The 7,823-nt window shown below is 39.5% G+C and overlaps 1 long non-coding RNA gene across 1 annotated transcript; it reads right to left on the minus strand.

The window, feature by feature from the left end:
* Window positions 1-5,436: 5,436 nt before the first annotated feature.
* LOC126795014 (uncharacterized) lies at window positions 5,437-7,186 on the minus strand. Its single transcript, XR_007672216.1, has 3 exons — window positions 7,149-7,186; window positions 6,866-6,931; window positions 5,437-5,571 (listed from the first exon to the last, which is right to left on the minus strand). It is a non-coding gene; the product is annotated as an uncharacterized LOC126795014 (long non-coding RNA).
* Window positions 7,187-7,823: the final 637 nt, after the last annotated feature.

Below are 7,823 nucleotides of genomic sequence, written 5' to 3' on the forward strand. Positions count from 1 at the left end.
CGGCCACAACTGTCGTCGTGGTAATGGCAATGCTCTCATGGTGTTAGAAATCTTGCCGGAGGAGCAAGATATACCGGGCCCGGAGGTGGAGGAAGCGGCCGCCGATATGGCAGTGCTTGAAGGGGATGAAGAGGAACTTCAATTACATGTTATGGAGGAGGGAAACAGAGCTCAAACAATGCAACTCAAGGGGGATTGCATTAAGAAGTCAGTGCATGTGTTGATTTGCATGTGTTGATTGACTCAGGTGCATCACATAATTTCTTACACCCCTTTGTGTTGAAGAGTTATAAAGGCCTCATCACTGACATCAAACCGCTTCATGTGCGATTAGCTAGTGGAGCTATCATGCATACTCAGAGCAAAATTCAGGTACCACTTACCTTGGAACAACACACTTTTGTTGCTAACTATTACATATTACCTGTTTCAGGATGTGAAGTAGTACTTAGTACATCATGGCTGTGGACCCTTGGTGATATCATTTGGAACTTTGAATCCATGACTATGAGATTCAATGTGAAAGGCCAATGGGTGGCACTCCAAGGTGAAACAAAAACTCAATCAGCTATTGTTAGCTGCAAAGCAATGAATAGACTATTACGAAGAGAGCGGGAAGCAGTGATTGTTCAATTGAACTGGTTTCCCATTGAGTTCCCCACCGAACCTACCATTACTCACTCAAATGAACCTACCTCAACTCACTCAGCTGAAAATAACACCACTCACTCAATCCCTATTGAGATCAAAACCCTATTACACAAGTACTCTTCCGTGTTTGACACTCCAACACAACTACCTCCTGCAAGGACACAAGACCACCGCATTGTGTTAGCTCCAAACACCACCCCTATAAGTGTCAGGCCCTATCGTTACCCTCAGTATCAAAAAAATGAGATTGAAAAGATCATCCAGGAGATGTTGGATAATGGCATAATTCGACCTAGCACCAGTCCATTTTCTTCACCAGTTTTATTAGTGAAGAAGAAGGATGGCACTTGGCGCCTTTGCATTGATTACAGGGCCTTGAACACAGTGACCGTTAAAGACAAGTATCCGATTCCGGTCGTGGATGAGTTATTGAATGAGATTTGTGGCGCCGTTGTGTTTACTAAACTTGACTTGCGATCTGGATATCATCAAATCCGAATGGCAGAATCCGATGTGGAGAAGACGGCTTTTCGAACACATTCTGGCCATTGTGAGTTTCTTGTTCTCCCTTTTGGCCTTACCAACGCACCTTCTACCTTTCAAGCGGTGATGAACGATGTTTTGAGAGATATGTTGCGAAAAGGGGTCTTAGTCTTTTTCGATGACATTCTCATTTACAGTGATTCCATGGAGCAACATTTGGTTCAACTTGAAAAGGTGATTCAACGATTGGAAGCTCACTCACTCAAGGTAAAAGAGAGTAAGTGTACCTTTGCAGCCCCACAAGTTGAATACTTGGGTCACATCTTTTCAGCTGCTGGGGTGGCTGTTGATCCCTCCAAGGTTGCCAGCATCAAAACTTGGTCACAACCACAAACTTTAAAGCAACTAAGAGGTTTTTTGGGTCTAGCTGGGTACTATAGAAAGTTTGTGTGGGGATTTGGTGTTATTGCCAAACCACTCACTGAGTTACTCAAGAAAAATGGCTTTCATTGGACTGAAAAGGCTACAATTGCATTTGAGCAACTTAAGGATGCTTTGACATCTGCCCCAATCCTAGCAGTACCGGATTTTACAAAGGAGTTTTTGGTTGAATGTGATGGCTCTGACCATGACATTGGAGCGGTCTTGTCGCAAGGTGGCAACCCTATAGCTTTCTTGAGCAAGGCCTTAGCTCAAAAACACTTGGCTCTAAGTGTGTATGATAAGGAGATGATGGCTATCGTCTCCGCGGTACAACATTGGCGACCTTATCTCTTGGGTCACCATTTCAAGATCATGACAGACCATCGCACCTTGGAGCATTTTCTTAACCATCGTATAACTACCCCGGCTCTGCAAAAGTGGCTCATTAAGCTTATGGGTTACGATTACTCAATCACCCTACAAGCTCGGTAAGACAAACTCCGCCCCGGATGCTATATCAAGGAATCTGGCATTGGCTACATTACAGGGTACCTCTGCATCTATTTATGATTACATCCTTCAAATTCAAAGAGCTTGCTTGTTAGACACTGAGGCACAAAGCATCATATCTGCCCTGCAAGGGGGGAAAGAGATGAAAAGTTACAAGTGGCTTAATGATCAGTTGCTATACAAGGATAAGCTTTATGTTCCTACTCATGGGGGCTGGAGATTGAAGGTGTTTGAAGAATTACATGGGGGACTGCTCGGTGGCCACGCAGGAAGGGCGAGGACTTATCAAAGAGTGAAGCGTAGTTTCTCATGGCCGGGATTGCACAAGCTAGTGAAGCACTTTATTGCTAATTGCCACATTTGCAAACAGCACCACCATGAAACAATTAAACCACCGGGGCTTTTGCAACAGCTTCCGGTCCCTGACAAGGCTTGGAGTGTGATAACCATGGACTTCATAGATGCTTTACCCAAATCCGAAGGCAAGACAGTTATCTGGGTCATTGTTGATAAGCTTACCAAGTATGCTCTTTTTATCCCTCTTGCGCATCCTTATTTTGCAACATCTTTAGCTCATATATTTGTGCAAGAAGTATTCAAGTTGCATGGTACCCCTGAGATTATAATATCAGACAGAGACCCTATCTTTATGAGCTTGTTTTGGGAAGAGTTTTTCAAGGCTCAAGACACCAAACTTAGCAAGTCGTCTGCATATCATCCTCAATCTGATGGTCAAACAGAGAATTTGAACAAGACTCTGGAGCAATACCTTCGATGTGTTGTTGGCCACAAACCTCACTCTTGGTTAAAGGCTTTACCCTGGGCCGAGTGGTGGTATAACACATCTCATCACTCAGCTATTGATATGTCCCCCTTCATGGCCCTATATGGCTATCAACCAGGTGAAATTCGTGCTTACCTCCCTGGGTCCACAGCCGTAGCACAAGTTGATCACAAGCTTAGAACCAGGGATGAGACATTGGCTATTTTAAGAAGGAATCTTGAGAAAGCTAGGGCCCGAATGAAACTTTATTATGACAAAGGCCATACTGAAAGGTCCTTTTCAATTGGTGACTTTGTGTACCTCAAGCTCCAACCCTACAGACAAAGTTCTATTCATCAAAAAGCATTTCACAAGCTCTCTACCAAGTACTATGGCCCCTACAAGGTAATTGAGAAGATTGGTGATGTAGCCTACAAATTACAGCTTCCCCCCTCGGCCAAAATCCACAATGTCTTCCACGTCTCACTCTTAAAAACGAGTAGGAGAGGCTGTTCCTGTGGAGTCCCAGCTGCCTCCGGTCAGTGACCTCAATGACAAGAAATGGAAGCCAGAAGCTTTACTGGGGATTCGGATGATTAAACGGCGAGGTTAAGTGTCTGCTGAATGGTTAATCCAGTGGTCCTATTCTACCATGGATGAGGCCACATGGGAACTGGCTGAGACTATTCAAGCTCGTTTTCCTGATTTCTACAGCACTGCAGACGTGTTAAGGAGCCCTGCAACTTGAGGACAAGTTTGTTGTGCAACAGGCAGGGATGTAATGGGAGGAGGTCCAAAGCTGTGTTTTGCTTTAGTCGTGCACATGTTTAGCACGTGTCCTTATTTTATCTTTACCAATGTATTTACTTTTACTCCAAGTATTAGGGTTGGTTGATGAATTGTCCTAGCCGCATGACACCTGGTCAGTGTTCATTGCTCTGCTGGACTATAAATATTAAGCTGTAGCCCTGGAGCCGCTATCGGATATCAAAGTTGCATTTTCAATTCCTTATTTCCTTTCCTAGCTTAGGGTTCTTAGTCTCGTCACACAAAGCAAACCCAAAGACACCACCACCCGAAATCCTAGCAAATCAGTCTAGCAGATGCTGTTGGGGATACGACGAGGATAGCTCGCTGTTAATTCTGCAAATACAAAAGGTATCAACACACTTGGCCGAAAAAGAAAGAAGGAAAAACAAAGTGCAAGAGACAACAAAGCTAAATTCTGCAATTCAATCCTAGGAATACGATTTTGTGCAGTTCCCCAAATAAAATCCAATTCATCAAGAAAAAAGAAAAGAAAAGAAAGAAGAGCAGATGCATACCAAATCTACTCTCAAACGGGATCCACTTAGGGCTTGAACGGTACGCCTTTTCTTCTGGTGGTCTACCTGAATAAGTTGTCAAAGCACAGCACATTAGGACGGATTACACGACACCAGATAGTAATGATAAGAAAAACAAGAATGCTGATTAGGAGTATCATGGACAGCAGTTGCAGAGGCAATGAAACCCTAATCCCATAAGACCAGATAGGCTAATATGATTTGGCTGGAAAAGTTATCTTTGAAACTTTTATTCTATGTCCACCATACAGAATGTAAAAATCAAAATGCCTTTGCAGGTGAATTTAAATATAAAACAAATAGTTTATCACATTAAAACAGAAACGGCGAACAACGAGACCACCAATTATTAACATAAAAACATAGTTACTTCCAAGTAAAATTTCGAAAACAAATATCAGGAACTTACGGTCAAAGGGATAAACTTCGCACAAGACATCACACAGGTCCTGATAAGATGATCCTGGTTTTTGTCAAAGAAACGAATAATGATGATGTCAAAACCCAAAAATCAAACATGACATTCAATACGTGAATACCAATTGGCAAGAGAAATCATCGAGAAAATCTAAAGATTTATCACAATCATCCTCCTTGAGATCACGGGAACATAAAGAAGGCTCATCAACTGTTTAATCCAAAAAACCAGAAAAAAAAAAGAACATAAGTATGATGTAGAAAATGAAAGAAAACGAAACAAGTGTGGCAATCAAAAACAAGAAATCAGCACTATGACCACCTTCACTAAACAAGAAGTGGAAAATGGAAAGGTTGATAAAACTTCGCAATGCAATAAAAGAGTAATAATTTTGATTAAATAAAGCTGATTGATCCAAAATTTTCTCCGATTATATAGTACAAGATATAACAAAAAAAAGTTTTCCTTTCAAAACTTAGTGCCCGAATTATATCAATGTGTACCTGTGTTGTCCGTTAAATCTATTTCCACGTTAGCCAAGCTACTTGGTTCGTACTCACGTTCTTTAGGATCACCCCAAATAACTTTGAAGAAGTGAACAGGACTAGCAGCACCTGTTAAAATAAAATACCCCAAACAATTAGATGACCACTGAATACCACCAAAAGAAGAGAGAGCATGAATGTTTGATGAAACTTGAACAGCCACAACGCAAACAGATCCCATAACAAAACAGTATAATTAGAGATGATGCATCACCAGGAAAAACTATGCAATATATAATAAACACATGTTTTGCTTAGAAAAACCACATTGCCAGAGCAAAACAAATTAACTTCACTTGCAAACTCTAAAACAATAATCAAACAGACCATCATCATGGGGAGGGGAAGGAGCAATCTCCAATTCTTCAGACTCGGTGCCTTTTTTTGACAACCCTTGAGCATAAGTGTTGGTCTCCGAGAAATCTCCACTACCTATCATGGGTATTATAAGAAGGCATATGTCAAAACCAGAAACATGGGGACCCTGACTACATGACAAAACAAATATATTGATGTTGTGTAATAAGTAAAGCAATAACAAGTGCCTGATTAATTAAGACTGCAGATGGAATATATGAGATCAAAATCCTTGATCTATATTGTAGACAAATGAAATTTAATGAAGTAAATTATCTTCGTTAAATAATTAAATCGACCAAGAGCCCGACAAAATTGCACACGTGGCCAAAAGTCAACAAAGTGGGTGCGGATCAGAATAAAACTCGTGTCAGCACATAAATGGATGATCGTAATTGAAGCTACGTAATTCAGATGTAAATCGAAAAATTGAATGTCATTGACGATTCGAAATTGTAATCGGACATTTGATTAAATTAATAAATTCCTTAACGGTTATAATTAAGTCAATTATTTTCTGTTTAATTTAGTTATGAGAATAACTAATTTTAAATTAATCGGAAAATACATATTGATTTAATTATATAATTAATTTTTTTAATTATTTTAAGTGTCATTAAAATATTCTACAAAATAGAAACTTGACACTATAAATAGCCCTTCAACATGAAGAGAATGAGGACTTCAGAAGAAGAGAGAAAATCACTTGAGCAAGATCACTCTCGACAAATCTCGAAGTCTCCCAAGCCCACGAAGGATCATCAAGCTGTCAAGTCGATCGTTATTCCTCAAATCTAAACTCAAGTCCACGAAGAATCATCAAGCTGTCAAGTCGATCGTTCTTCACCAAATCCAAACTCAAGTCCACGAAGAATCATCAAGCTGTCAAGTCGATCGTTCTTCACCAAATCCAAACTCAAGCCCACGAAGAATCATCAAGCTGTCAAATCCGTCGTTTTTCATCAAATCCAAATCCAAACTCCAGTCCACGAAAAATCGTCAAGCTACAAATCGCTCGTTCTTCATCAAATCAAAATCCAAATCAAACTCAAATTCTCAAGATCAAGTGCACGTCACCTTTGAGCGAAGTCATATAAAGAGATAGAATCAGAGGAGTTCATAAAGATTGTAACCCCGCGCTTGATATTTAATAAATCACATTTTATTTGTACACGTGTCTGCATTCTTTTTTGTTTTCAAATTCCCGTTCTACATATACATAGACCATGTATCTACAGACAGACCAAGATTATGGGTTATAAAAATTATCTTCAACCTATGATGCTTATTATTCTATTTAGGACAAAGATTTGTTACGAAAAACACTAGTGAAATTAGCAGATAACAGTCAGTACTCCCAAAATCATACCATGTGAATCCTTTGATCCTCTGCCCTTGCTATCTCGTTGAGGTCTACGTCCGACCTTGCTGCTTCCTGTTTATGAGGTAAAACATGGTCAGATTATAACTAAAACAATAAAGAAACAAAGCAATCAATGCAAATTGACCTGTATATGATCAAATACTACTTGGTGTTTGATTATAAATCCCTAAATAACAAGATCGAACTACTATACTCGCGAAATTGTATGACCTGAACCTAAACCTAAATCGAAGAAACCGTACAGTAGTAGATAAAGCAGCATACGTACCCTTACGCTTATTCTTATCTTCACCGGTCGCCGGCGCTTTGGGATTTCGGCGCCTTTTTCTACCGAACATCGCTAACAAATTGAGCATTCTTGATTCCTAATTTGTTTCTCTCTCTCTCTCTCTCTCTCTCTCTCTCTCATAGATCCTTTTAAAGTAACTTTATTATGTGAAAAAATTGCAATTGTCATAAGGGTATTTCCGATATCTTATTTTTTCAAAAAAACGATATATCTTAAGGGTAAATATCTAATTTTTTTTCCGTATCTACGATATTTCTCCGCTATTTACGATATATCCGATATATCTTCGATATTTTAGAGAAATATTTGAAAATTTTCACTTAAAAAAATAAACTCAATTTGAGGATGTCTCGGACTCTTCTTAACCTAGATTTTTTGATTAATTAATCACCACGAGCCTCGAGGGATATAAAAAAATAAGACTAGAAGAGTAGTCCTTCAATCAGCTAATTTTTAATTTTTCGTAAAAGATATCGAGATGAGGAGTGAAAGTTCAAGTCTTAACTCTTAAAAGTCAAGTCATATCAGTAACCAGTGCTCTCATTGACCTTGATAGAATCCAAAATAAAGGGTCATAACATAGTCTCACACTCTCATGACGATCATAAGAGAATATCCAGAATTTTAGTAACAAGTGTTCTCCTCGAGGAATAT

Source organism: Argentina anserina, chromosome 1, assembly GCF_933775445.1.
Source record: "Argentina anserina chromosome 1, drPotAnse1.1, whole genome shotgun sequence".
Lineage (NCBI taxonomy): Eukaryota > Viridiplantae > Streptophyta > Magnoliopsida > Rosales > Rosaceae > Argentina > Argentina anserina.